The sequence below is a fragment of the Andrena cerasifolii genome, chromosome 11 (assembly GCF_050908995.1).
Source record: "Andrena cerasifolii isolate SP2316 chromosome 11, iyAndCera1_principal, whole genome shotgun sequence".
Taxonomy (NCBI): domain Eukaryota; kingdom Metazoa; phylum Arthropoda; class Insecta; order Hymenoptera; family Andrenidae; genus Andrena; species Andrena cerasifolii.
In genome coordinates, this window is record NC_135128.1 from 5,374,855 (window position 1) to 5,402,439 (window position 27,585).

Below are 27,585 nucleotides of genomic sequence, written 5' to 3' on the forward strand. Positions count from 1 at the left end.
ATAAAGATAGCCAAGAAGTGCGGTACCCGTTAAACCGAATACATTTCCGTTCGTTTTTTTTCCGAATGAATTATCAAAATGGATTGTTCTTACCGTAAAGGTTAAAGGTGTTTGGTGACATGTTATCCACTTCAATTTGTATCGCTCATCGAATACTTCACACTTTTCACACATCTGCAGCATGTGCAGAATAATACCAGAGTGGTTTTCTAGTCATTTTTCACTAATTACCGCAATGATATCGCACAACGGAAAATAATATAATCTCACAGTTACTTCACAAACCGTAAATGAATGCACGGTCTCGCAAGGGTTGCGTCCGAACTCTGGAGACCGACTGAATTTCATGCGTCGTTGGAAACAATTCGAGGGTATCGCAGACATCTGTTTACGTTTCGACACGTTCGATGACGACACGCAGCGCTGATACCCTGAAGGGTCGCAGCCCCGAGTGCCACTGCCGAAACGTAAACAGATGTCTGCGATACTCTCGAATTATTTCCAACGACGCACTGCTTGGCTATCTTTGTTAATAATTCGATTCTGGAGGGTGGACATACGAAATTAATGCATGGGCAAATCTCTTCTATATCTAAACTAACGGACTGCATCGTTGAAAGAACGATTTTGATATTATTTTCCAGAAAAATCGAACTTTAACGCGATCGCTTCAACGGGCACCGCACTTCTTGGCTATCTTTATTAATAATTCGATTCTGGAGGGTGGGCATACGAAATTAATGCATGGGCAAATCTCTTCTATATCTAAACTAACGGACTGCATCGTTGAAAAAACGATTTTGATATTATTTTCCAGAAAAATCGAACTTTAACGCGATCGCTTCAACGGGCATCGCACTTCTTGGCTATCTTTATTAATAATTCGATTCTGGAGGGTGGGCATACGAAATTAATGCATGGGCAAATCTCTTCTACATCTAAACTAACGGACTGCATCGTTGAAAGAACGATTTTGATAATATTTTCTAGAAAAATCGAACTTTAACGCGATCGCTTCACCTGTACCCTTCTTTTCGAGGTTTTTATTTTTTATTTAAATTCTGGAGGGTGGGCAAATGAAATCTGAGAGTGGGCAAACGTGGCCAGGTCGGGTATATTCGTATCCTTCTTTTAAAAAATTGAAATGCATTCATCGTGGGTGATGAAGACAAATTTTTTATTTTATTCATAACTTTTTTTGTAGGGTGGGCAAAAAAAAATTTTTATGGGCAAACGTGGGCAAACGAAGGACAAACGAATGCCGTTGAGTTTTTTTAAAAAATCGAATTTGGGGGTGCTATCTTCACAGACCTATTTGCGGCGGGGCAAGTTTTTACGGTACCAACGTGCCCCAAGTCACGGTAACAACTAGCCCCTACCGACACATGTAGCAATTTCAAAGATTATTCTGCTTATACATGTATTCAAACGATAAACACTATTACACCATGTTCTTAAATGTCATTTGATCCATAAGAACGATTCAATCTATAATATCTACGTTAAATAATTGAAATAGACCAAAAAGTAATGATAGAAAAATTTTTACTTATCTGGTACGCGACTAATAGGTCCTTGCTTACACCCACACAATTCGCTGTCGCGGACGCTATTAAAGTGGGGGACAGAGTGGCGTGATCAACTCACACGGAAAAAATAATTTAAAGTACAACGTTCTTTTTATTTTGAAGATAGAGCCGTCGGAACAACTTACCCCCGGAACTTTTAGCCCCGGTCTCCCCTACTGCGTTTAACTAATTCTTTGTCGTTTTGAGGGATGGTAGGTTTTTACATAACTAGGCCCAAATAATTGTACTATCCATTTCTGTAGGAGCGACTGCTACATCACAGGGTTTCTCACAAACGAGGTAAACAAAAGCTTCCTCCAAATTTCCTCGATCCTCTCAAAGTGCTCGGAGAATGAATCCCCAAAGCAGAATTTAAAATAATTCTGCCTCAACAGAATTTTCAAAGAGCTCAATCATAAAGCAATTAAACTCTCTCGAATTCGAAACTAATCCAACTGTGGAACACCCCAGAACTAAAATAACGTCGAAATTCTAAGCTAACGTGAATCTAGGAATTCTAAACCCAATATTAACCGAATACTCGATCTCCGAGCAGCTCGTCCCACCGCTCCAAGAATTCGGAGCGGAAATCCCCGCGACAAGAGTCACGCGAGCGCTCAGCCTCCTGCGCGTCGACGATCGCGCGAAAAATCCACGATCCCGACTATCGACGGGACAAGAAAGAAGCCGTTCTATCCAACAAGAATTCTTCCGTCGAATATAGTATACAGTTCCCAGGCCCCAGCTTCCCGTCAGCCAGCGGATTGATCCCCCTCCGCGATCTTCGCGTTTTACGACCAGCGATTTATCGGGTTGGCCCTCCCTATCCTCTCTATCTTGCCGCCTTCCTGAAGCAGTCCATAAATTGCAGCTATGTACCGGAAGAAAAGGAATGAAAACGGGGTGAAAGGAAGAAAGGCGGGGGTGGGGGGTTGCGGGAGGGAGAGGGCAGGGTGAGGCTGCACACATCGCGGGTGAAACGCGGTTGAATAGGGCAACCGGTTACCCCCGTCGCTTCTTAGTCGACGTACGATCCCAGGGGCCAAAATCCATCGAATGTGCGAGAGGGCATCCTTCTTCTGTCATTCGCACCGTGCAATTCGCGCGCACCGCCTATGCGGCGCGGATACGAGAGAGGGACAGATTCCGATAGCCAGGAACGAGTCGGGTGTGTAAGTGCCTCACGGGCCTCGATGGAAACGTGGGCCCGTTCCCCGCGCTCCTCCGTTTCCGGCAACGTCGATAAGATAGGCCTGAATGCATCTTACGTCCCGTTTAATTTATGCCAGCGTTTCAGCGGCGCGCAGCCCGCGTTTCAGGGGCAAACAGAATCCGTGCGCCACGGCCAGGATTCTAGGTGCTGCTAATCGAAACGCGCGGATATCGCGCTACCGATGATCCCAACTTTCGTCGTGATCAAGTATTTACGCGAGGGCGGCGGGGTATTCAAGATCGACGAGAGGAGGCTGCATAGTGCATACAGATTCAGGGTTTAGAATAAGTAGTTGTGAGTTTGTCGGACCTCGGTGAGAGTGTGATGTAAAATTCTTGCAAGTGGGTGTATGTAGTTTTGGAATGAGTGCTTGATTGCTTACAAGGGAATTAAGGAGATGGAAAAATAATTATTAGAATGAAAACTTAACGGCTGTTTATGCTCTATAAAACTGTGCAATCAAATTGTTTAAAATTGTTTAAACAATTCGATTGGGTACATAATTTTATACGGAATAAAAAACCATTAAATTTTCTTTGTAATCATTTTTTTATGTCTATTACAGTCTTGGAGATATATAGGGATTAGGAAATCACACGTTAATCTTTAAGGGATTAACCTTCAGGACCCTGAAGAACCGAGAACAAATGAAAAATTGCCTGATACTTCTATCGATGTCCTTTACAAACCTGCAGAGTTTAAAAAAATCGAAGTGTTCGGGTAACCGAACAATCGAACATCCCTTGCTACTTATTTATTAGTATAACGAAATTATGTGATCTCTTTTTAAAAAGAGCAGATGAGAGGAAATTTAAATCATCCCACTCTAATTATCTCGAAAACAGAGTCCAGTTTCACTAGAAAATCCCCTCTGTTAAAGAATGCCTCTATACAAACCTCGGAAATATCTCCAAAAATTCGCGTTCTAACCCGCGGTACGTTCGCCTCCACCGCGCGCAAATTGCGCAAGCTGTATAATCTGAATGCAGAATGGGGGAATATTCTTTGCCAAGTTAACGGCGTAAAATGAAACTTTGGCTGGAGCGCAGTGGCTTCGTTAAATATTTATCCCCCATTTTTCAAAGAGGATAGACATTGAAATTTATCGCTGACGTCAATAGACTAATGCAAATTCCTGCAGTGCGAATATTATACGAAATATTGTCCATTCCTCGCGGTCCACAAGCTGACTGGAATTAATATCCATCGGTCGAGAGCTGCTCTGACGCTCCCCTTAAATTCATCGCCGCGGAATTATAGAATCCTTCTAATAAATATTCATAAGTCTCAGGGTGGCGTTCGTCTGCTTGCTGCGAGGAAAGGCGAAATTCGATGGAATCGTGGCTAATTGAAATGAGGTGCTGTTTCATCAGCCGTGGAAAATAAGAAAATCCGACCCATTTTAAACGATTCACATCTCATTCGATAAAACTAATCGTCGACTGTTCACTCCTCATTAAGGGGGAATTCTGGTCTAGCGCGCGAGTTTCATGACCATTTTTCAGAATTTTTATGGGCAATGAAAGTAACTGTACTAAACAAAGTTTTTCCTAAAATCTTAATCGTCCTTTTAACATATTTACAATTTTTTTTTGTCGTGAAAAAATTAGTATAACAAGATTTTGCGTTTTGCCATGTGGCTGCTATGATATCTCCATAACAGTGCATACGATGTCAGTGCCCTTTTGCACGGATATTCAGCAACGATGTCATTCTTGTCTGAATCGAAATTATAAAAATATCTGCAAAATCGTCTTCCTAATTAATAAATTAGTGTCACGATTCAAGGGGAAGAAGCGGACTTTTCTGTTCAACATGGCGCCATTTTGTGAAAAATTAATTTCAATGAATAATCTCGATCCAGACGGTAGCCATATTCTTACTGAATAACATTTTTCATTAATCATTTGTTTCAGCTGTCTACGAAGAACACATTCATGTCAGCCATCATGGCAAAACACACAATCTTCATGTCTTCGTATAAACATGTCATACTAATTTTTTCACGGCAAAAAAATTTGTAAATATAGTTAAAAGGACGATTAAGATATTAGGAAAAACTTTGTGTACTACACTTACTTTGATTGCCCACAAAAAATTCTGAAAGTTGGTCATAAAACTCGCGCCCCACACCAAAATTCCCCTCAAGAACCTGCTGTCAATAAACCGCTGCTAAAAATCAATCGCCATCAAAAGAGGATTGTATTATCTAAACCCAGGAGGATACAGGAAAACGTATCCCAGGCAGGTAAATAAAAAATCGAGATTTCCGCGAGGAAGAGCTACGAATGTAATCCAATCAGCTCCCGCAAGCCTCGACCAGGCGAGAATCATGAAAACACGATTTTCAGTCCGGCGAGATATTGCCGTAGATTTTTCTACGCGACGGGTCAAAACGGGAGGACGCGGCTCAATATCCAGCCGGATATCAGATCCCTGAGTCCTGGCCCGTTTTATCATCCGAGTAAGTGTAGCGAGCGGGTAAACTCGAGAGGATAACGCTAGTCTTCGAGGAAATACAACGAGCGGGCCGGCGAGTTAGCGAATAAACTGCCGTGGATGGACGAAAGGGGAGAGCGCGAACGAGGCGGGGAAAGGTGGAAAAGCTGGAAAACTACCGTATAAGGGACTTTATTTCCGTTTCGGAGTCGTTCAGCTTTATATCGGCCCCGCGACCTCCCTGCACCCTCCTCCTGCCTCTCGTATAAGCGGCCAGCTACCAACGCCAAATGTAACGGCGAAAGTTAATCTCGACGCTTATTCGCAGGCTTCTTATTACATGCATTATGCACGGTTTAATCAGCTACCCGCCATCTTCGTGGTTAATCGCTGCAAAACGGGGGCCGCTCGGCTAGGTCTGGGTTAATTTTCACCGCCCCGGGCAAATCGGATTTCTCAAGCCCGCCAATGATTAATCCGGACACGTTCGCGAGCGTTTTTCCAGCGTGAAGGATTGCCCGGGAGTTAATTAAAACGCGACTCACGGTCCGCGTTGTCACTACCAATTTACGGAGGCCGGCAGCAGCGAAAAGGGTCAATCCTATTCGCCCGTTTCAGCGGTGCCTTTGCTTTGTATCGAGTTTCCTACTGTTAATCGTGTTATGCTTCTTTTTCCCTGTGCTGTCGTTACGAGTAGGATAGGATTGATTGTGAAACAGAGTGTGGCGAGTGTTGAGACACTTTTTGTACCTATTTAGATATATTTGGATGTAAAGTACGTGTACTTCATAAGTAGATCAGCTGAAATGCAGCTGGTTTGTTATTAAATTCTGCGGAAGTGGAGTAAGAAAAATCAGTCAATTCTGGGGAAATGTATGGTTTCAATTAAATGGAAGATGCAATTGCAGCTGGTAGATGCATCGCTGCACCTGTGCACAGAGTGGAGGCATAGGAAGTTAGATATTCGGAAAGAATTCTTCTACTCTGCCCCTTCTATCTCCATTCCAAAAGAAATTCTGATTTTCCTGAATTGTGCGACTCGTTCACACGATTTCTTTCTATCACAGTGATTTCCAACCCTTCGATCGCGAGGTGTTTTCTGGGAGGTCGCCTCACTCCACAGTTATTTTTACATGGATATTCTTTTTTAAGAAACAAAAATTTCTTTATAACAATAACTCTTTATTAACAGCAATCTTTAAGGAAAAAATGAAATACTGAACAAATATCTCTTTAACACTACGAGTCATCGTTATCTGAATCTTTTTCATTATCATGAGAACTGTTCACTTGGGCCTGTCAGGCCACACGTGTGCACAGTAGGGTTAATATGGCTACATTGCCATATTCTATTAATGATGTAACACTGATTTTTCGTAAATGAAAGGAGGGGAATATAATAAACCTTTAATATTTTTTTTAAATTTTCACCGTGGCGGACCTTGAGTCACCCCCTAAAAATAAAATACAGTAAAGTTGTGTGATTTACCTGCAATATTCTGCACAGAATTTGTGACTCTCGTGCAGTCGATTATTTATCGACTATGGTGGAGAAAAGGACAGCGAGTAAAAAAAGGAATGAAATAGAGTCGGATTCTTACATTATCTCAAATATCACGATATTAGACTGCGACTTGTCAATTTACGCTACTATCGTTTCTTTTTTCATACGAAGACAATTTATTTGGGTAATTAGTATTTATTTATATCTTTGTTTACCTTGCGTTATAAGCGTGGGGAGGGGAGCGCAGGTTATTTGAATATTATAAAAGGGAATCGCGGCTCAAAAAATATTGGAAAACGCTGTTCTATCAGATGCATGATTATTACTCTCAGAATAAAATACACTAAAACGTGAAAAATTAGGTTCCGGTTTTCTCTCCCTTTTCGTAAATCCCTAAGAATTTCGATTTCCTGGATACTCGCATTCACGCGTTTCACAAAATCGCCCCCCATTGAACCAAACAATGCGGAATCTAATAATGTTTCTATACAAACCTCGCCTAGGCGCAGTGTGCTTTGAATAGGGAAACCTACTCAGCGCAATCCTTAATACCCCAAAGAGATCGAAATAGATAAAGCATGGAAATGGAGGAAGAGGGATTAAGCTATTTCGCGATGCTGAACGCGTCTGACCGACGCAATGGTTGTTCGACGTAGGATTTACCTAGGGAACATTAACACAGACCGATTAAATCGTCCAATGTACTGTATAACCGAAACGTGGAATCGGATATGAACTCGAAATTTGCATAGCTTGCGACGGATGAATGCTTCGTGCGATTAAGTGGACGCAGCCGTCAGTGCGACACGGACAGTCAGAGATTTAAACGTGGAGCCATATAGTAATATATTTTAATCTTGCTTTGATATTGAACCATACGGTCAACCAGAATTATTTTATTCGTCTAGACGGGAGCATTTAATTTCCGCATCATCCATAAATTGAAAATCTGTAACAAGATAAATTGGAAATTCAAATAGAATCGATAGCCAGTCCATCTGGAAATATGTGATTTGTGTGCACACATAAAATGGAGATTTTATTAATCGTTTAGCAGTCGAGGGAACCAGTGTCTATATATACTAATGAAAATGCGTGGAATAAATAGTTAATTAAATTTATAACAATTCGCGTGGCCAAAAGAGAGTTCAAATTACATATGAGGAACTGCAAACGTGCGTAGAAGTTTATAGAAACTTTTTACTGAGCTTCCTGAGCGATCACTTTTCTAGACCTTAAACTCTTTCGTTTACATGCTACCGCAGAAAGGAAGAAAAGAATCGTGTGATGAGAGTACTGAACTGGAATTCAAAGCAGGATCTTTCGTTTAGCAGTTAGGAGCTGCTTGCCCCTAACTCTAGCACTCGAAACGACTGCCACTTACAAGCGGAGGACACCATGTGGTAGACACCGAGTTTGATGAGCCTTGGCACGATGGATCTATGTCGAAAATAAGTAAATAGGTGTCCGAGCGTTTCTGCCAATGGGCCTTAGTAATAGAGATATTTATATGGAAATTATTAAAAATTTTATAGTGGCCATGAGATTTTAGTGGGTAAAACTCCCACACTACCCTGGCGTCCGCGGGAGATTCCCTTATGGAGGCGTTGGGGTGCCTTTTGAAGATGTCTCCACGTTAAAAAAAAACTTTATAAATTTTTTTTTATAAATTATTTTCTTTTATAATTTTTTTTTTTAACTTGGGGAAATCTTCAAAAGGCACCCCGACTCCTTCAGAGGGGAATCCCCCTGGGGCGCCAGGGTAGTGTGGGATTTTTACCCATTAAAACTCCACGGCCACTATGAAATTTTTAATAATTTTCATGTAAATATCTCTATTATTAAGGCTCACTGGCAGAAACGCTCGGACACCTATTTACTTATTTTCGACATAGATCCATCGTACCAAGGCTCATTAAAATCGGTGTCTACCACATGGTGTCCTTCCCTTGTTAGATTAATAATAGGACAAGAAAATATCTACAGAAATATATAAATCAAAGGTCCTAAAAACGAACGTTTATTTTGAAAGGAATCCCCAAAATTGTGGAAAAGGAAAATACGCACAAATACGCATGAATCGAAACGTCCTTAGGACTTTTTCCAGAGTCCTCATGCCCGTCGTAAAGCTGTCTGAAAAAGCCGTGCACACGCGATCCGTATGCTCACTTGTTGCATGTCAATAACATTTAATGACACCTAAGTCATCGCTTCCAGTGCATTAAGTGCAGCGCAGCCGTAAATAGAACGGCTCGTAAAATGCTCCTCGCGCCATTAATCCGCATGCACTTACAAATTGCCCAGCGGTGAGCAGGCGCATGCAGTGCATCACGCGAGCTTGATAAAGAAAACGGTGGTCACATGTGGTCGCGACTTTGAAAAAGCTTCGCGGCCATTCGACAGCATAAATCACGCCCTATAAACGAACTACGTTCACCTGAGCGAGGGTGATGTAGCTAGATACTCGAGACACGCTCACTCGAGTGGTGCGTAAAACAATATCCAAAATGGTGCAATCAATCGAACGGACCTGCCATCGCTTATCACAGCACTACGTAGACCTAAAACGCTTGACCACTTGGTGCTCTCAAGCCTCCGGCATGCAGAACGTGTCATGAGACTCCTGCCTCTTGACACACCGCTCCGCTACCATCTTCGCATCTGCTTCTATCGTCTCTGTACATTCCCATCGCCCATCGCGCGCGTATATGTTTATGCAGCCGCGATGATACGCCCCGAAAGCAAGCTCCCTTTCAATGAAAGCCAGAGAAAGGCTGGAAAAGTAGGAGATCCGAGCAGGAAGAGGTGGAAAGAGCGTGCGGCTTCGAGGCAAAGCGCGGAGAATGCGAGATTGAGACACCGGAAACGGAAGCCATTAATGGCGTTCACGGCGAGTACCGTGAAGTGGATGAAGCTAGATAGATGGAGAAAGAAGAGAGAGAGAGAGCGCAGGGAGCAGAGAAGATGAGAGAGAACGAGACGGGCTTACGAGTCAGCGTGAAAGAGAGAAGGGTAAAGGAGGGTGGACCGTAGGAGAAAATCGTGCAGTGGAAGGAACGAAAGGGGAGAGAGTTACACAATGGCATTGTGAATTCGTAACCACGCTTTCTACCCTCCCCTTTCCACGGTGCTTCTACACCGCCATGGCATCTTCTATGAGTCTCCTGGCCGGGTCTGCAGAGCACCGTCAGAAAACCCCTTGACGCGTGTCGGGTTCCACGTATTTACCGTTTTTAATCCTTCCAGTAAAGGGCCCTCTGCCGTGTACTTCTCATTCTTCTCCCCCAGCCTCGCTGCAGCCCACTCGAGCATCGAAATTTTCGAACAGCCACTTCCCGCGAGGGGAGGGACGTCTAACTATGGACCTGGGAAGCTTTTGTTTTGCCACTTCGGGACCTTGGACCGTTTTAAGGATCTCGCTCAGAGTTGAAGCTCGACTCCAGGATGACTTACGCTCGATTTCATCTTGGCCCTCGCTCAAGGACCCTGAACTTGGATTTGGCGAAGTTGATTCCAGTTACAATCTGCGGGATTTGGAGTCTCTCGCTGTTGCTCGCTAGCGAATCCTCACTAACCCAACAACCGAAGTACCTTGACATGAAACCTCTGTATAGTGAATCCTATCAGCTGATATTTCACGGCACAATGCCATGCACCGTCGCTTTGTCGCGCCTATTTCTGCACGTTTCGTCGGATAAGCTAGGCACTGAAAGAACCGCGTGGGACGACCCCGCGATATGGCCGCGTGATCGAGAAAAATTAGTGTAGATCGTTGCGGGGAGAAAGAAATGGGGGCTGCGGGACTTTATGCTATCGACGATGAGAGCGCGGATAATAAATCGAAGGGGATTTCGATGGCTTAACGATCACGCGACTTCCCATCGGTTGAAGCCCCCCAACGAAGAATTTATGTCGCTGGCGGGAGTCGCGTCGTGTGAATTTCGGGACGGACTTTACGACTCCGCCGAAATGGGGAACGATCGCTGGAAGAATCGCTGGTGTGGAAACGCCGTCGCGCTATCAGGGCTATCAAAGATTTAGTCTTCTTTATATTCTTCACGCTGCCCTGTCAGAAGCTTGATTCGATAGACCAGATGGCCATTAATTCACGGCAATTTATGCGATACTCCGGTCAGGAATTTAGAGCTAGAGGACCTTCGACGGGGGATCTTCATTTGTTAAAGGCCCACAGAGTGACGTAGTAGAAGGTCAGTATAGATTATGCGAACAATAAAGTTTCTTCTAGTAGCTAGTTAATACACGTTCGATTAACTTTTAACGAACCAGAGAACTGACGGAGACTACACTCCTCGCATTAATTAAGGGATCACCTTTGGATATACTTAAAATATACTTAAAAATGGCACAAATTCCATTTTTGCTTCCACTCGCTGGGTCTCCGCGAGGGATGACGGCAACATCGTGATCTTAAGCTCATTTTAAAGCGAAGAGTCTGCTGATTCTTTTGCCGATAATTTTTCACCTGTGGCGTCTATGCTTGAAGCCGAAACAAGGCGAAGGTGAAAGCGTAATTTCCTTCGTCAAAATTCAGGAACATCTATTAAATTTTTCACGTTAATTATTTAATTATACAAGCTATTAACTTCTGATTTAGGCTAAACTCGGGTAAGTCGAAATTGTGTGACTCAATTCAGATGGAACAAAAACTAACCGACAGCGTTGACCTTCTAGTTTATGTTGTGGTAAAAGAATTAATCAATTGAAGTTAGCGCGATAGAGTGAGAGAGCGTTTTTGTTCCAGCAGCGCATTATTCGTGAAATTCTTCGTGCTAAAACTCTGCGCGCACTCAGGCGTTGCTTATGTCTCGTGAAATTTGACTGGCCTTCCGAGTATCACTTCCGCCAATGGGATTTTAATTCGACGTGTTCGTGCATACAAATTTTATACTGTTATTTTCAAATTACAGCTGATAATTGGAGCATCGTTTGCATTTCGTGTCGAGCAAGCGTTATTGCACCAATGCACTGCTGACAGTGATGCAAGCGGAATATAGATGTTTCTTCCTCAATTAGAGGGAAATAAACTAGCAGCGCAAGACTTCATTTAATTATTTGCGGACGACAGAAAAAAAAAGAGATACATCACGTGCACATTCTACAGCGTTCCTGCGGAAACGCTCAACTCCCTGCGCGGAAAAAGTTCGCAGCTTTCCATTACCCTCTGCCTAGTCCCATTTACCTGGCAATTACCCTGAAAACGCGTAATTATCCCCGCGAGTTTTTACGACGGCTTCGGATTTGGGAGATGCACCTTGGATTTAACGGCCGTCGACAGTGTAAAACTTTACTGCCCCGCGCCACAGAGCCTTCGTTTTACGCAATATAATTCCTAACGCGATGCAAATTAACGATCTTCGCTTTCCACGGTGCGCAATAAAGTAATTCTAACGATATAATTGATCCTTTTTAAAAGCACTTCGAAACTCATCCCGGAGGACTCAAGATTTCCCCAAGTCTTATTACAAGAATAATAAATCAGTACTAATGATACTTCCTCCTTGCAGCAGAGGCTTCTTCAACTACCACGAGAAAACTAATTCAAGTATCCAGACACGTTACTTAACTTTCATTCCGATTCCACAAGATGCAATCAAGTGTGCGATATTATCACCCCAAGGACCTCTCAATTCTCCTTGGCTATCCACAAAAATGAAGACTGAAAAGGCTTTACACGAACGTCAGATCTTGCGGAGACCTTTACGTAATGCCAGCCATCCGTTACAATCGGGTCTTAAAAAGCTTTCGCGCTTAATGGGCGTCTTTTAGCCTAACACGACGACAGAGAAAAGGCAGCCAAGCCACGCAGAAACTGCAGAGCTAGAGAGGGGAGATAATGTTTTCTGCTAACCTTTCGGCGTGTGCAATTAGCGTGGCCAGCAAAAAGACATCCAGGAATAATATTGAAGCTAATAACCCCCATTTAACCGCGTAACGTTTCGTCCCCCTTCTAACGTCGTAAGATGCATCTTCTCGTGGTTCTCATCTGGGAACCGCGGTGCTCTCAGACCGCCAAGGAGTCCGACAGGTCTGCAGGAACGGTGGAGATGGCCCCACCAACACACGTGAACGAGATTGTACGGGAGGAATTCCATGGAAGACCTTAAATCTCCCCTCGAACACAAAGCGGGGTTCATTCTTCGAGAATGAGAAGACTAAGCCTTCGACAGAGGCGCACTCCTCGGCTATCCGTCTAATAACCTTCAGATTAAGTTTCAGCTGTTCAACGGTATTTAATATGTGGATTGTATGAGGTACAAGCGACAGGAGCTTCTGCGGCGACGAAATCGAAGTGGTGGTGGAATGAAAAAGACAGTAAAGATCAAGAGAATGGGGTGTTAATTTGGCGAAAAATTGAAATTATGGAATGTCATGGGTTAATCGATTAATCAGCCGCCAAAAAGCTGACTGAGTCATTCGGTTTCATTGGTACAGTATTTACTCATTAAAAGCTCGCAAATCGGGACTGACGACGAGCATATAGCGTGTAGAGAACACATTTTCCAAGTTAATTTATCTCAATTCCTTCTTCTGGGCCGGAAAACAACATCACTTGCTTCCATTTAAGTACCAAAAATGGAGGAGATAGCGACGAGCTTATACAGTAGAGGGCAAGCTGAACTTATAACGAAGAAGTACTGTAATTATTTAGTTGGATTCAATAAATAATAATTACTATGTTCAATGGTTTATGTAATAATTAGGTAACATACAAATATGTCAAAGTAGGTATACCACATATTAAAAAATATTAGAATTATACTAATGACAGTAAAGAGAGAACATTGTATTTTTATTGCTATGCCTTATCAAGTTATCAGTAATACTAAAAATTCAAGGCCGATCAATCTGCCTTTTTGGCCGACTAGTCGGTACATCTCTAAGCGTTTCTAATAAAGGGAATGAGGCTTTCATTGTGCCTCTGTATATATTTTTTTTAAATAAAATTTGTTAGTTTTGATAGGATGTAGATTATGAGGCTTCTTAAATTTAATTCCACGAATTCTTTATGGAAGGATCGATAAATACTCATTAAAATTTAATGCGTACAACTTCATCAAATGCAATAGACTTAAATTGCTGATCCTACTAGGCACTTTCTTCGCTGAGATCGTTTCAGAGTTTTCATCGTTCTCGATTCGCACAGAGGGAATTTAAGAAACTTTCTCAGCGACCATTCTTCATTTATACTCGACAACGCTCAAAAGTTGCGTCCAATAAGAGACGCTATAAATCAATTCCTAAAGTTCCTCGTTGAAAATCAACTTTATACCCGGAGCCCGGAACATTTCCTCGAACGGAGAAATCTTCAGTTAATTCCCTGAAAGTCGCCGGAAGAGGATTCAAGATCTCGAATACGGTGTGGCGTACATCCACTCCTTCGAGGATCGACTAGATACTATCTATCAGACCCCGGGAGCATCTAATCGTCCTACCTAGACAGCTCCTACCTCCCGGCGTGCACACTTTGAATTCTCCGCTGGTCCCAGGCGAGCGCACGCTTCTTCAGATTTTTCAGAACCTTTGTCCAGCAGACACTCGATTATATTTCATTGTCCCGCGAAGGAACCACAGTGTTCCAAAGGTTCAAACAATTTATACACTACTTTCAATACCGATTCAATCACACAATGTGTTTGACAATAACATTTCTTTAACACTAGAACAACCGACAACTAATGTACCTATACCGATTTCCACCAGACCAGTCAAAGTGGCTGGTTATTTATAAAAATACGTTATGCAAGGAAAATAAACCTTTAGTCATATTTTTTTCAGTTTTATATTGTTAGAAAACGTGCGTATAATATTATATATATTTATACTACTTAGAAATACTCTTTCTTCATACTTAAAAATGGTAAATTTATTATTAGCGAAGACAGTCCTTGCAAATGCTGTTAGAGACCTTTTTACATGTACATTTTATTATTTCTGCAATATCAAAATACACCATCCGACGTTCTATCTAACGGCAGAAAAAATGTCAAAGCAACTGGATGTGGTATATCTAGGTATAGTAGATGTATATGTGACTTTGAATTGGGTGGGTGAGAGAAGGTAGAGGGGCAGACAAATTGATAAATTTAATTCTTTAGAAATGCAGTCATAAATTTCAGTAATTTTTAAATGAAAACTTAAAACCAGTCATTTTTACTAGTTTGGTAGTTCGAGTGTTAAAGAAAAGAGTTCCAAACTGAATTCGTTTTTAAAATTCAACTAGTATCAACCCTCACCTTTAGAAGTAAAATCCTCAGCACGTAGAATTCCTATTCAAATTTCATACTTCTTCCGAATGTCTCACGTATCAATAAACTTTGCACGACACTCATACACAACGCGACGTACAAACTCATTTCTTTCAACGATGTTTAATTAGAAGAGACACCTATGAATAGTATGCTTCCCAAGATCTCCCAATGAAAGCTCACGTCAGTTCTTAGGACAAAGAATACACACGAGACGCCAGCGAGATTCTTGAGGATCGCATAAAGGGGGAAGAAAATCCGCGTTCTAAAGGCGTGCGTGACTTCATTACGGGTCGAGCAAGTGGTCGTCTCTTCGTTGCAGAGCCTTTAAACGACACGACCTCTTGGGCTCACCTTCCCCTTCCCGTGGAATCGCTTCGAGAAACAGAGAGAGAGAGAGAGAGGGAGGCCAGCCAGGGTAAGGGATCCACGAAGCAAATTACACGAGAAAATGCACGGTTTGGCCGAGCACGTAATCGGTTTGCCTGCTAAAGAATCAAAAGGTAAGTAGACGGCCTTCGTAGGCCACCGACCACCTAGCATTCGTTGTCGCGTGAACTTACACGCTCTTTATCTTTGCACCGATGCATATGAATGAACCACATCCCGTGCACGCCCCAGAAAAAAAGTAATTGATACGAAGGTGCCGCTGCATTTTAATAAAGCCCAGGCTAGACAGCCATTTCTCACTGACACAAGGCAGCGATTGAGGGTTAATGAACACTGGATCCCTTCCGCTTCATAAATCAAAAAGCGTCGCGATTAGTTGGAGGTACTACCGCTCGGGATCTTACGATTTCAGCGGAATTTCTGGATTTTTGAAGAGCGAAAGTTTCGACGAGGGTATGCTCGTGCAATTGCAGCTAGCTTTCGAATCACTTGTGTGTGTTTAGACAGAAGACTGGTGCATGGAATATAGAAACAGCCAGTGGGAAGAAGGAATGCTTGAACAAGATTTCAAGTATCGATTATGGAGACACGGCACCGGGTAAATACTGCTTGATGCACCTTTTCGCGTTAACCTTTTCTTCGTCCGTAGCAAATGTCAGTAGTTCATGTCACCCTCGTGGCGCAGTGGTGTGTGACATCCTCGTACGTACGACTGTGTACGTATGATTGTATACACTAGTGATCCAATGAATTACGATAAACTGCAGAGCGTTTCTAACAATAAATGAAAGTCAGGGACATTGGTGGACTTGCAGAGAAAATTCACTGCAGATGCAATAATGCACTACACTGCTTATGAAAGTATAAAGTAATGATGTCGGGAACTGAATATTTTACAAGGTATTTCTGTCTTAACAATAGCAGGCTCGCACGTTAGTATTGCAAGCTCGGCTGTTCTTAATGTTCTGACATAATACTGTACTTTTCATTATTTCTCTCTGCTGGCGGTTGAATTAAATATTGCCATAAATGTAATAAATACTATGTTCACAGATATTGGAATCCTCGGTTCAAGGGATCTTCCTGCAGTTATGTAAAATTCAAAGAATCTCGTGGATGGTTTACTATCCGATGTGCTTAATACTTTATATATAGAATCATGAGAAGAATCGATTTATATAAAAGCAAAAGTACATGCGCGATTTCATTTAAAGCTTTACTGCATCTGTATAGAAAATGCAATTTCAGAAACGCAAATATTTTCACTCCAAAAACAATTAAGGACCTTGCAGCAAGAGGGGTGGCAGCTCCATTTTTACAGTTTTTGAGTTATCGCCTGTAATGCGTAAAAAATCAAATAAAAATAGAAATATTAATATTTTTATTACAGAATATTTTTCGCCAAAAGTGGAAGTGAAAACTTATCAACTCAATAACTAGGTACTACTTATTGCGTGAAAATATATATCTTCAATTAGCGGTCTCTTTTTAATGTTAAGTCCAAGCTATAATTTTATAAACAATTTTTTCTAATTCACTCGAAGCTAGTAAAGATGAAGCTGCGATATCTTCAAATGCAAGCCGATTTAGACATTAGCGTCACCCTGTAAATAGTCGAGCATGAAACAGAATCAGTTGAAACAGCCTCAATATTACTTGCACGTTTCCACTAGGGAAGCGTGTAATATTTCTAGTACAAAGAGGAAATGCATATATTGCAATTTGGCACGAGCGGATAATAAGCGAAGGAGAATGATAATAACTGGAGGACTGAAGAAACAAACTGAACTGCAGTGTAACGAACGTGGCAACTTCAATAACGAACCGTGTAATTTCATGAATAATACAAAAGCTGGGGGGGCGAGCAGACTCGCTAAGTGAGTATTTCCCATTATTAACAAGCGAATAGGCGAAATCTATTTCTACTGCCCGGCTGACAAACTAGTAATCGAGACATTATTACCGAGCAGCAACGTTTCAAGAATATTCGCCCGTGAATCGCCAAATCATTAGCAGGCCCGCGTATTTTATCTTCCTACAATTAACCTAATGAACACTGTACTCCGTTCGAGTACAGACAAAGAGGGAGGGAAAAGTACCAAAACACGTCAAACTGCAACGCCCCAATTAAATAATCGATTTCGTAAGCAATAATTCACAGTTGCCGTTCCAAAATTAATCTTGGATGATCATCTTCATTCGAGCACGTACTGGCGAATATTTTCCATAAACAGGAACAAAAAAAATTCCCAATAATTTGCAAGTAACGACTCGCGTATCGTTTCATACTCCACCTCAATAATGCAACGTGCAAATTGCCCTCGTTCGATGATGTTAGCCCCCACAGTAATTATCGTGCATTATTTCAGTGAAAGATTGGAGATTCAGCCGAACTGATTAAAGACGAGTGAACTTTAATCACTGTTCGCGGTAGATCGCACACTGCTAAACGCGACAATGACCCGTTAAAGTCGCGCACTAGATCCGACGAGGATGCCCGATATGGCTCAATTAACTTCGCTCATGATTACGGCCGCGAGTCGAAACTCGATCGAACTTGTCAGAACAAAATGATCATCCATCATCGTCACATTAGACAGGGAATACACGGGCCAGGGGAGAGGGACAGAGCACGAGGGAATATTAACCTGCAATATGACGTTTCGTCACGTAACACCAGGCCGTACAATGTGCTGCTCACAAAGGGATCGGTGCGACGATGAGTGAACAGTGTACGTGTTCATCTCCACGCTTCGGTAAAGTGGAACCCGATCATCGTTGCGTGTGATTCAACGTTAACATCACTAATATTGGCGGAACGATCCGCGCCTGATGAATTGCACGTCGATTAATATTTTCGAGTGTAAATCTCGTCTCAAAACCCTCGTTTCCTTCTTGCTTCCGCGGAAAGACAAGCTCCCACTCATTGGACCCTTTCACATTATCCTGGCGCGTCATCAATGAAGGGTAAAGGGTGAAAACGAGGAGTGTCCAGTTTTCGTGATTTTGCGATTTGTAGCATATTTTGTTGGTGGCAACTGGGACTTAAATATTTGGTGTAGGTACTGGTTAAAAAACAGGAAATGTTCACTCTGCACTGGAACGAAATACGGAATGTCTCCACTCTTTGCCTAAGCATAAGCTAAGAGCTTCTGTCGCTAAGGTAGAACAAGAAATTATTTAAGAAGGAAATTATGTAAGAAAATTAAATTCATTGAACCTCGCTTCTTTACTGGCGGACTAAAGTATTAAAACTTAATTTTCTCTGTGCTGTGACATTCCCTGTTTTTGCCCCTACCCTTCAAATTATTTTGAATAAACCTCTGGAGTTTCTACTACATACATACTTGAGCAGGAGCTAGTTGTAAGCTAATGAAAAGGTCTCTTTTGATTTATCGCGAGCTATGAAACGTGCAACAAAACCTTTCATAACAAACGTCTATATTGTTAGCAAAGTCTTTTTTTTTTCAATGTAAAACGATCGAATGGACTCACACAAAGGATGTGGGCAGTAATAGTGACGCGAGTATGGTATTCCAGAGCAGCGTGCTTGTGAAAGATGAAAATATCAACTAACCTGGATAAAAGACCCATTCTGATTTATTGTCAGCCATGAATGCTGCAAACCTCCAACAAAACTCTATACGCTCATTAAAATTGTTTATCCGAGTATAGTTTATTTTACATGCTGTATAAAATTGGTAGCACATAAACAATGATGGTGCGCTACCAAAATCCGGTGACTTCTTAATTTTTTTTATGAAAGTCTCGAATTTTTACAGACCATATCAGAGGTTTGCGCCGAAATGACACATGTTCTACACATCCTGTAATTTTTTTCAAGTCGATTTGAACCTCCAATCGCTCGCAATCAGGAAAAAATGAAGAGTAAAAAATATTCGAGAAAAACGCATTTAAAGTTTCTGGGCAAAGGCGACGCTATAGGTTGCCGCTTGACGTTTTTAGCTGCCAAATCTACAATTTTGCAAATTTTACTATAAACCAAGCGGCATTTTATTGAGAAAAGATAGTACTTTCAGAAAATGCAATAAAAAAATCGATTTTTCGACTGCCTAGTCCCCTTAAATCAGTTTTTCTGGAAACACTAAAAATGGACATACAATATTTGTGCACTAAGCCATCGATATCTCCTATTTCTACACCCTGAAACGTACTGGCACCTCGGATGACTCTACCAATACTCTACCATATCTCTTGTGTACTTTTCCTTTTCATACACACCCCCTCACGTTACAACTTCCTTCCTCGAGGACGCGTTGCTTTCTCAACCTATTCTGCATTCAAACGCCGTGCTATTATACGCACATTCTACATCCAGTAGCGCCTTGTCCAATCTTACCTAATCCTCCAATTTCCCTCTGGTTACATTTAATATTACTGCTGCTTCTTATCCTACAACTGTACCCTCTCTTCTGCACCAATTTACAAACCATCCACCGCGTGTTGATCGCGCGTAGCTAGCGTAACAGAGACGTTATAATAATAACAAGGATATTCCTACCATGATTGATGTCCACGTCCTCGACTAATCTGCAACAGTGTTCAGGCGATACCAGCACGCAGGCCATTATCTTTGGAAAAACGCAAACGGAACTGCTGATAATGACGCGGCATTATCTGCCGGGGCACAATGGAACATGCAAGCGAGCGATGCATGCACAAACGCGATGGCGATTGAAAATTTCCACTTCCGGCTGGTGGAAGGAAAAGTGTCAGGAGAGGAGAGCGGAGCGAATTCGCATTCCATCTACGTCCCCCCGTTTCCTCTCTCTGTCCGAACTCAGAAAGTTTTCCCGCTGCAACAGCTGCGACCCGGAGCAGAGAAGCGGTTTTAATTGGGTCCGCAGCTTTCGCACGTAGAAACCGTACCTTAAGGTACACGCCTGTAATTCCGCGAACGGACCTCTATGAAGCTTCGGCTGTCCCGGCGTAAAAGTCCGCGGACAGCTATTTCGTTTCGCTGGCGCCGGTAATTAAAAATTGTTCGTCTTCTTTGACACGTGCTCCGTTGCGGTGCAAGCACCTACCTCGAGTCTGGGAATCGTTCTATCGTCATCGCGCGGCAGAAAATACAGAGGTAATTCGAGGGTACTTGAGAGGGACGCCGTTTTGTAAACGGATACATGTGGGTTGAAAGGGAGGAGCAAAGCAAACAGCATTCGAGCCACGTTCAGCGGAAAGCTTTGGACAATCGAGGTTCCACGTGTAACTGGCGACTGTGGACCGAGTCACGACGATAAATGTCATCGCGATTATATTAGAATTGTCCCTTATTATGGGACTCTTTCTTCATCGGGGAAACCGATGTTTAATTTCAAGGATTCAGCCATTCTGATGAGAGACCGTTTCTGGAAATGCCAGCTCGCAACTTTCCCTGATATAAATCGTCGCTCTGTGCGCGCATGCTCGCAGGATACCACTGCTTATTCAACGAAGAACTTTCTAATGTTAATTACACCTATCCTGTTATTATTTGCACTGTTACAAACATTCTGTTGTACGAGTAGTGGTAACGAACATGAACTCAATCGTACAGCTTGTTCAGATGTTTGCTCCTAATTACTTGGCTGTAATATCTGTTGCAGAATCTACAGGACACTGGTTCTTAATTAGAAGCACCAGACTGAAATAATATCGTTTGGTTTCATCAAATATTTACCATAGATACTGCGATGAGCAGTGGCGGACTGGGTCTAAAAATATTGATTGCCAGGAGCCATCCATAATTATAAGGCCATCGTTTAATTTTTATAAGAAATAACGTATGTGTTGGCCTCGCAGCCTGAATCAGAATTATTTTTTTCAGAGTTATTTATTATAATCTTACATATAAAGTATCCTCGAATAATGAATTTATTAATTTTTTTTATTAAAATGGTAATGCGACGCAAATTTTAGTTGCGTACAGAAATAATATTGGAACTTCTATTATATTTTCAAGCTATTAAAGGGTCATTAACATTTTTAACATATTGTTTGATGTTTAAGGGATGCCATCGCGCAAGCGGACACCCTGGCCAGTCCGCCACTGGTGATGGGGTTTACAGGTGTCACGTTCAGAAAGTGAATGACAAAGATACCTCTGGAATTTGCAAAAACCAAGTTTGAGAATCACATGAATCGATCTCGAATATCCAATTATTTATGAGTCACTAACTTCATGATGGGACATATGAAACGATGATACCCATCCAAAAAGTAACAAGGAAAGAAGAATAACTGAAAAAATATAGCATCTGCAGAAGAAACAGAACCCCAGAAAAATGCACTATCGCTAAAAATAATACAAAACTGTCTCCCCAAACAACATTTATTCTCTTTTGCATATAGACCCGTAGAAAGGTCTGTGAAATTAGCACCACCAAGTGCAAATTTTGTATAACCCTTCAAAGAAACTTATGACCAAATTAAAAAAATTTTCATCAGCACACCCATGAATATTTTTCATTGATTTTTAAGTGGGATATGATTGCCCACCCACAATTTTCGTTTGTCCACCCTGCAAAAGAGAGTTACAAAGAATCTAAAACAAATGAGCAATAGTCTTCAGGAATAATTTTTTTAATTTGGTCACAACTTTTATTTGAAGAGGAGACAAACGAAAATTTTGAATGGACACACGTGGACAAATCGTGGGCAAAAAACACTGTTTCTATTTTACACAAATTCGCGCTTGGGGGTGACAACTTCACAGACTTCCCGTAGAACTTGTTACAGCTCCTAAAACGATCCTGTCTACCATTGATCGCGATGCAGAATATTAAAAAAAACATTACGTTCGAAGAGTGGACGCAACGCGAGGGCGGATTTGAATCGCAAGTTGCAGTGATTCTGCGATAGAAATGTTGCCCGCGATCATTTGTCCGCGCAGCTTCCTGTCCTGGATTTCGTATTTCACTGATCGCCTTAATAGCAGGCACTTGTACCAACCGGCGACGCGCCATGGAATCAAGAGCATCTATTAACCTGATTAATTACCATTATCGTATGGCACCGGATTGCGTCGTATCGGTGCGAAAGCAGAAACGCCGTCGGCCCGTACATGGCAAACGTCGCACCTGGATAGAAATTGTCGCTCCTCGGGCCGCTGTTGCACGGCGGCGTGAACAACGATTCATGGAACGGGTGATTTTCTCAGGAGATAAAAGGAGGAGGAACCTCAACGACAGCACGAATGGAAACGGGACGAACAGGGAGATAGACAGGGAGGAAGGAAAAGTTGATTATAACGTCAATCATAAACGGACGATGACCTCGAATTCGTTTTGTGCTTGTTCCCTGCTCGATGTTATCGACTTGTATCGAGGCTTGCCGATTCCTCGCTCGGAACGGGGCAATTTAATTGAAAAGTGTATTAAACGAGGGACAATTTAACAGTGCCTTTCTAGCAATGAGTGACTTTTAGTGTGTTCGATACATACAGTGGCTCACAGCTATAATCGTACACTCTTTAAAATCGCATAACTTTTTTAAAATTAATCCAAACGACTTGAGTTTTTTTTAGAAGCTAGAAGGATTAGTTTGCTAAGTGACGTGATTCGTTGTTTTGAAAAGAAATGCACTTGGTCGGAATAGCAAAAAAAATAAAAAATGTCGTTTTTTCAGCTTCTTTTTCTGAGCCTGTAATGAAAATTAAAAAAAAACCTGTTTGTAGATTGAAGTAAGTTGTATACGTGTCTAAAATTTCATGCAAATCGGTTAACGTTGCTCTGAGCAATAAACGCTTAAAGATCGCAGAATAAGGTCGAGAATCGCGGAAATTCCCAAAATCAGCGATTCTCGACCTTATTCTAGCTTCCAAAAAAAACCCAACTCGTTTGGATTAATTTTAAAGAGTGGACGATTATGGCTGTGACCTACTGTATACAGGGCCCGATCTAGCTCTTCCGCCGCTCTGAATAAAACTTATTTTCGCGGCCCTTTATGAGTAATTATAAATAGCTATTTTAAAATATGATTTTTGACTGTGAGGGAAATTTTTCTAGGTATTTGTTGAGTAACAAAAGCCTTTTGTAAAGATCCTTAATATATTTAAAGGATTTATAAGTTTGATGCTAAATTCAAACATCTATTACCTACTTTTCTACCGCTTTTTCAAAACGTTTTACTTTTTTATTGGATTCGATTGATTTTAATTTTCTCTTTCTTCCAATTTTACCACCCCCAAATTTGCCGCTCTGGGCAGTTGCCCTGCTTGCACCACCCTAGATCAGGCCCTGATTAGATAATACTTAGTATAGGGGAGAATGTGGATTTAGAGTGAAACTATTTCGTCACTGCGGCGAGTATTATACATAGCCTACGTGTTTTAGTCGTGCGTGAAATATTGCGCTGTTACCAGGGAATGTGTTTGAACAATTGGGAATGCACCCATCTATGATCGTGTAATTCAACATGTATGAAATGTGGGTTAAAAAATTGCGATGCTTGCGTCAAGGTAGAACAAACATGCTGCTACACCGATGCGATGTGTATTTTATTTGTTTCCGAGGCATTTGGAATTATGCATATTGATAAAAGATATTCACAATTCTACAAACATTTGCTTCGGAGAATGAAAGAGGATTGCTTTTGAAAGTGATATTTCAAATTGTAAATGAAATTATCAGCATTGTGATGTAATTATCCTCGAACTTTTTAGCTTCAAATATTGAAATTTAATTTACACTGACACGTGCAGGAAGATGGAAAGAGGTTTGATGAGAACAGTTGAGTAAATAAAATTTAAAGATCGTCCTTGAAACGATAAGCAGTGAAAATAAAGCAGTTCAGGCGTGATAATCTCCATTTCGTCTGAAATGATCCACAAGCGACGGAATTTAGTTCCACCAGCGTACAACCCTGCAGAAATGGCAACGACTTCACGTGCTGGAATCAATCGTGAAACTGATCGCTTTCGAAACGGTTAACGCGCTCGTCCCCTCGCAATGACGAAAGTTTAACAGCCTGGAATTGCATTCGACTGAGGGAGACACCCTTCTTCCAGGAGAGACCGATAGGGAGAAAAAGAAAAGTTAGAGACGGCGAGACTCGACTGTCTGCAGAAAGAAAATTGGATTTCGTGTGTTAACAACGAACGACGCCAACAACGACGCGTCTAAAAAACCCGAGACTCCTCCTCTTTTCTATTATGTCCCTTCTACTGGAACAAAATCTATGCTTCTGAAAACTTTTATACTTTCAGCGTAATCACTAATCCATGTGTCTTACGCGAAACTGGTGTTTTTATAAACGAATAAAAAATTATGCTACAAACTAGCTTTTCATATTTCATATTTCGTAACACTCGCTTCCGAGCATGGTTAATAAATTTAAGATTACACTGTTCAAGAAAGTTAAAGGATCGTATTCCTGTGTTTTAATGATCCCATCAATCTGCGTCATATCTTTTTACGTGCCATAGGCAATTGTAAGTCCGAATAAGATCCTTAAGTTTCTGCTGATGACTATCTATTGCAAAATTTGTATGGATGATTCTTTGTTTCCTCGTTCACTGCAAGTTACTGAACGCATCAATCATTTTCTCGTTGCCCAAGCTGTCGCGGTTCAATGAAAACGCTGTGCAAGGGGATTGTGTCTTGACGAAACATGGGGAGGGCTAGTTGAACAAGTCGGTGACCCGACGAAACATCGACTTCCTTGAGACCCCGGCAGCTCAAAACTATACAGGAACTGCTGCGAGCGTACTCGAGCGGAGGGACGAGAGAAAGGTGCATGGGATGGGTAGTGAAAATTAGCTCGTCCGAGAGCGTTGCAACATACTTTGCACGACGAACTTGGCTTAATGGCCGAGCCTCGATTTTCTACAGCTGTATGCCTAATTGACGTGTAATTAATTCGAAGTTGGAAGCACAGTTAAATGAAGCCTACCTATTCTCAGCGAAGAAATTTTATCGGCATCAGCCCCTTCGTTTTAAGAGTACACGTCGACTGGACGTGGGAACAATTGAAGAATATTACTTATCAGAAATATTAGAAAGAACTGTTCAAGAGGAGCGCACAAAATCTGTATTTTGGAGCACTTACCAAGACTGTCAATGTTTTTCAAGTTTCCTAACTATTCACTGATTATTGAACGCTATCAAAACAGCATATTGTGAATAGGATAATATCTCTTTGAATGATATACCTAAGTAGTGCAGGCATGATGATGATTTACAGGTGATATCATTCAAATTTGTATATTAATCTAAAATAATTATTATATGGTAAGATATACTAAAATATTTTTGGCCAGCTTTTACTACACGACAATATTTATGTTAAGTTACGAGTTCATTCTTAGAAAACTCTATGTTAATTTTTAAACTTGTCTCAATAAAATTCTGCAATGATTAATATTCTATTAATATTTTTCCCCTATTAAATACTGACCGGCACGTCAGTAATTATTCGATAAATATTATTCATAAATTTGTAGCACACGCGCGTAAAAGCATTCGCTACCACTTAGGGTTTATACAAAAACCGACTTTTGAAGTAACCGGTTTTCGAATTTTCACAAAAAATATAATTAAAATGGAAAATAAATATTTGTAATTATTTTTTTTTAAAAATCAGTTTTTTAATATTTATGGAATTACAAGAATATAACAGAATAAAAAATATACTCTATCTATAAAAAAAACAAATAAATAAAAAAAATAAAATATATAAATCCGTACGAATTCGTACAATTTGTGAGTTCATTTAATATTTATGTATCTACAAAAATATAACACAATAAAATACACTGCATACAAAACCACATGAAAAAAAAATCAAAGTAACTAACATTCGTACAAAATATAATTTATAAATCTTTTCATTTAGTATTTTCCTTCTGAAAATATGAACTCGTGAAGATTAGTTTTACAGTGAACTATTACCTAGCACAATATACTTGTGTCCGAGGCGATTTAAAGTCAAAATGTTAACGTTTTTAATGAAATAATTAATTCATTTTTACATATTAATTTTAGTATATAAAACCGGTTTTCGAATTTTACAAATTTATTACAAAAATGGTTTTTGAACCCGGTTTTTAAAAACCGACAAACCCTACTACCACTCTTATTAGCGATACATATGAAATAAAATAGATTTCTTACGCCTACGGAAAGTAGTAGATCAAAATCGTGGAATCATCCATACCTGACAGCGACTGTCAAACTATTTACAATGCGAGACCTAAGTACATACTGTCGATGACACTTGACAAGAGAAATGATCGAACCGATGAGATCACATTTTGAGATACCTCAACAAAATTAGTCACGCATGCTGGAAAAACGAAACACTGTACAGTTTATGTAATAATACTGTTATTAAACGTCTGACTGATACATCACACTGCAATATCTAAACCGTTAGATAGCTCACAGGACGATGCACTGATTTAGACAAGCGATCTTGTAATTACATCGAGCAGCACATTTTTAGATAACAGTTCACGCTTCAGCAGGTAATTCCAAATCGAAACAAAGAACATCCGATAGCGTTGCCTCTGCAAACAGAAATACTAGACACACACTGGCGGCTCTAACTTACTGAGCTGAGCACGTGATCGCAATCGCAGAGATGAACTGCATTATTTGAGTGTCTAGCTTGGCAATTAAAATCGGCTGCGGGGAAATACATCGGTAATTATAATGGGATTCGGTACCGCCACCGTATACCACGTATCGTGGATAGCCAAGCGGCTGGCCGATAATAAGGATATTGGTAACGGGAAGCGGACAATGATCATTAGAGACCGAGAGAGAGAGAGAGAGCCGGTGGGTGAAGAGGTATCATGACTCCTACATGCCGCAGGTCACCGACCTTTTAACGAAATCGCTCTTTTTCGCATAAAAACCGGCGGAACCTCCGTTTAACTGCTCTGCAGCCACGGGCGAGTACCCCCCAGCTTCGCGACCAAGCGAAATCAGGGAATGAAATTGGTAAATACGATATACATATCTGTATACGCACGAGGATTTACTAATGCCGTTTAGTAATGACGTCCGTTAATAATTTAACTTTCGGGCGGAATATTAGACGCAGAAATATGAGGGATGTTACGAGGAATAGCTTCTTCTGTCGGATGGATGATAAACAAAAGGTGTATTAACGGCAAAAGTGTTCTCGAGCTTGCTTTTAACCACTTAACTGGGGGCGACCGGTTAACCCGTCATTCGAAAGTGCTCCGCTTTGGATGAGACG

General features: G+C 41.2%; 1 long non-coding RNA gene across 1 annotated transcript; it reads left to right on the forward strand.

Annotated features, from left to right (window-relative positions):
* The first annotated feature begins 15,378 nt into the window (after nt 1-15,378).
* Nucleotides 15,379-17,881, forward strand: LOC143374496 (uncharacterized). The gene is made up of 3 exons (XR_013086671.1): nt 15,379-15,979; nt 17,076-17,258; nt 17,751-17,881. It is a non-coding gene; the product is annotated as an uncharacterized LOC143374496 (long non-coding RNA).
* The last annotated feature ends 9,704 nt before the right edge of the window (nt 17,882-27,585 follow it).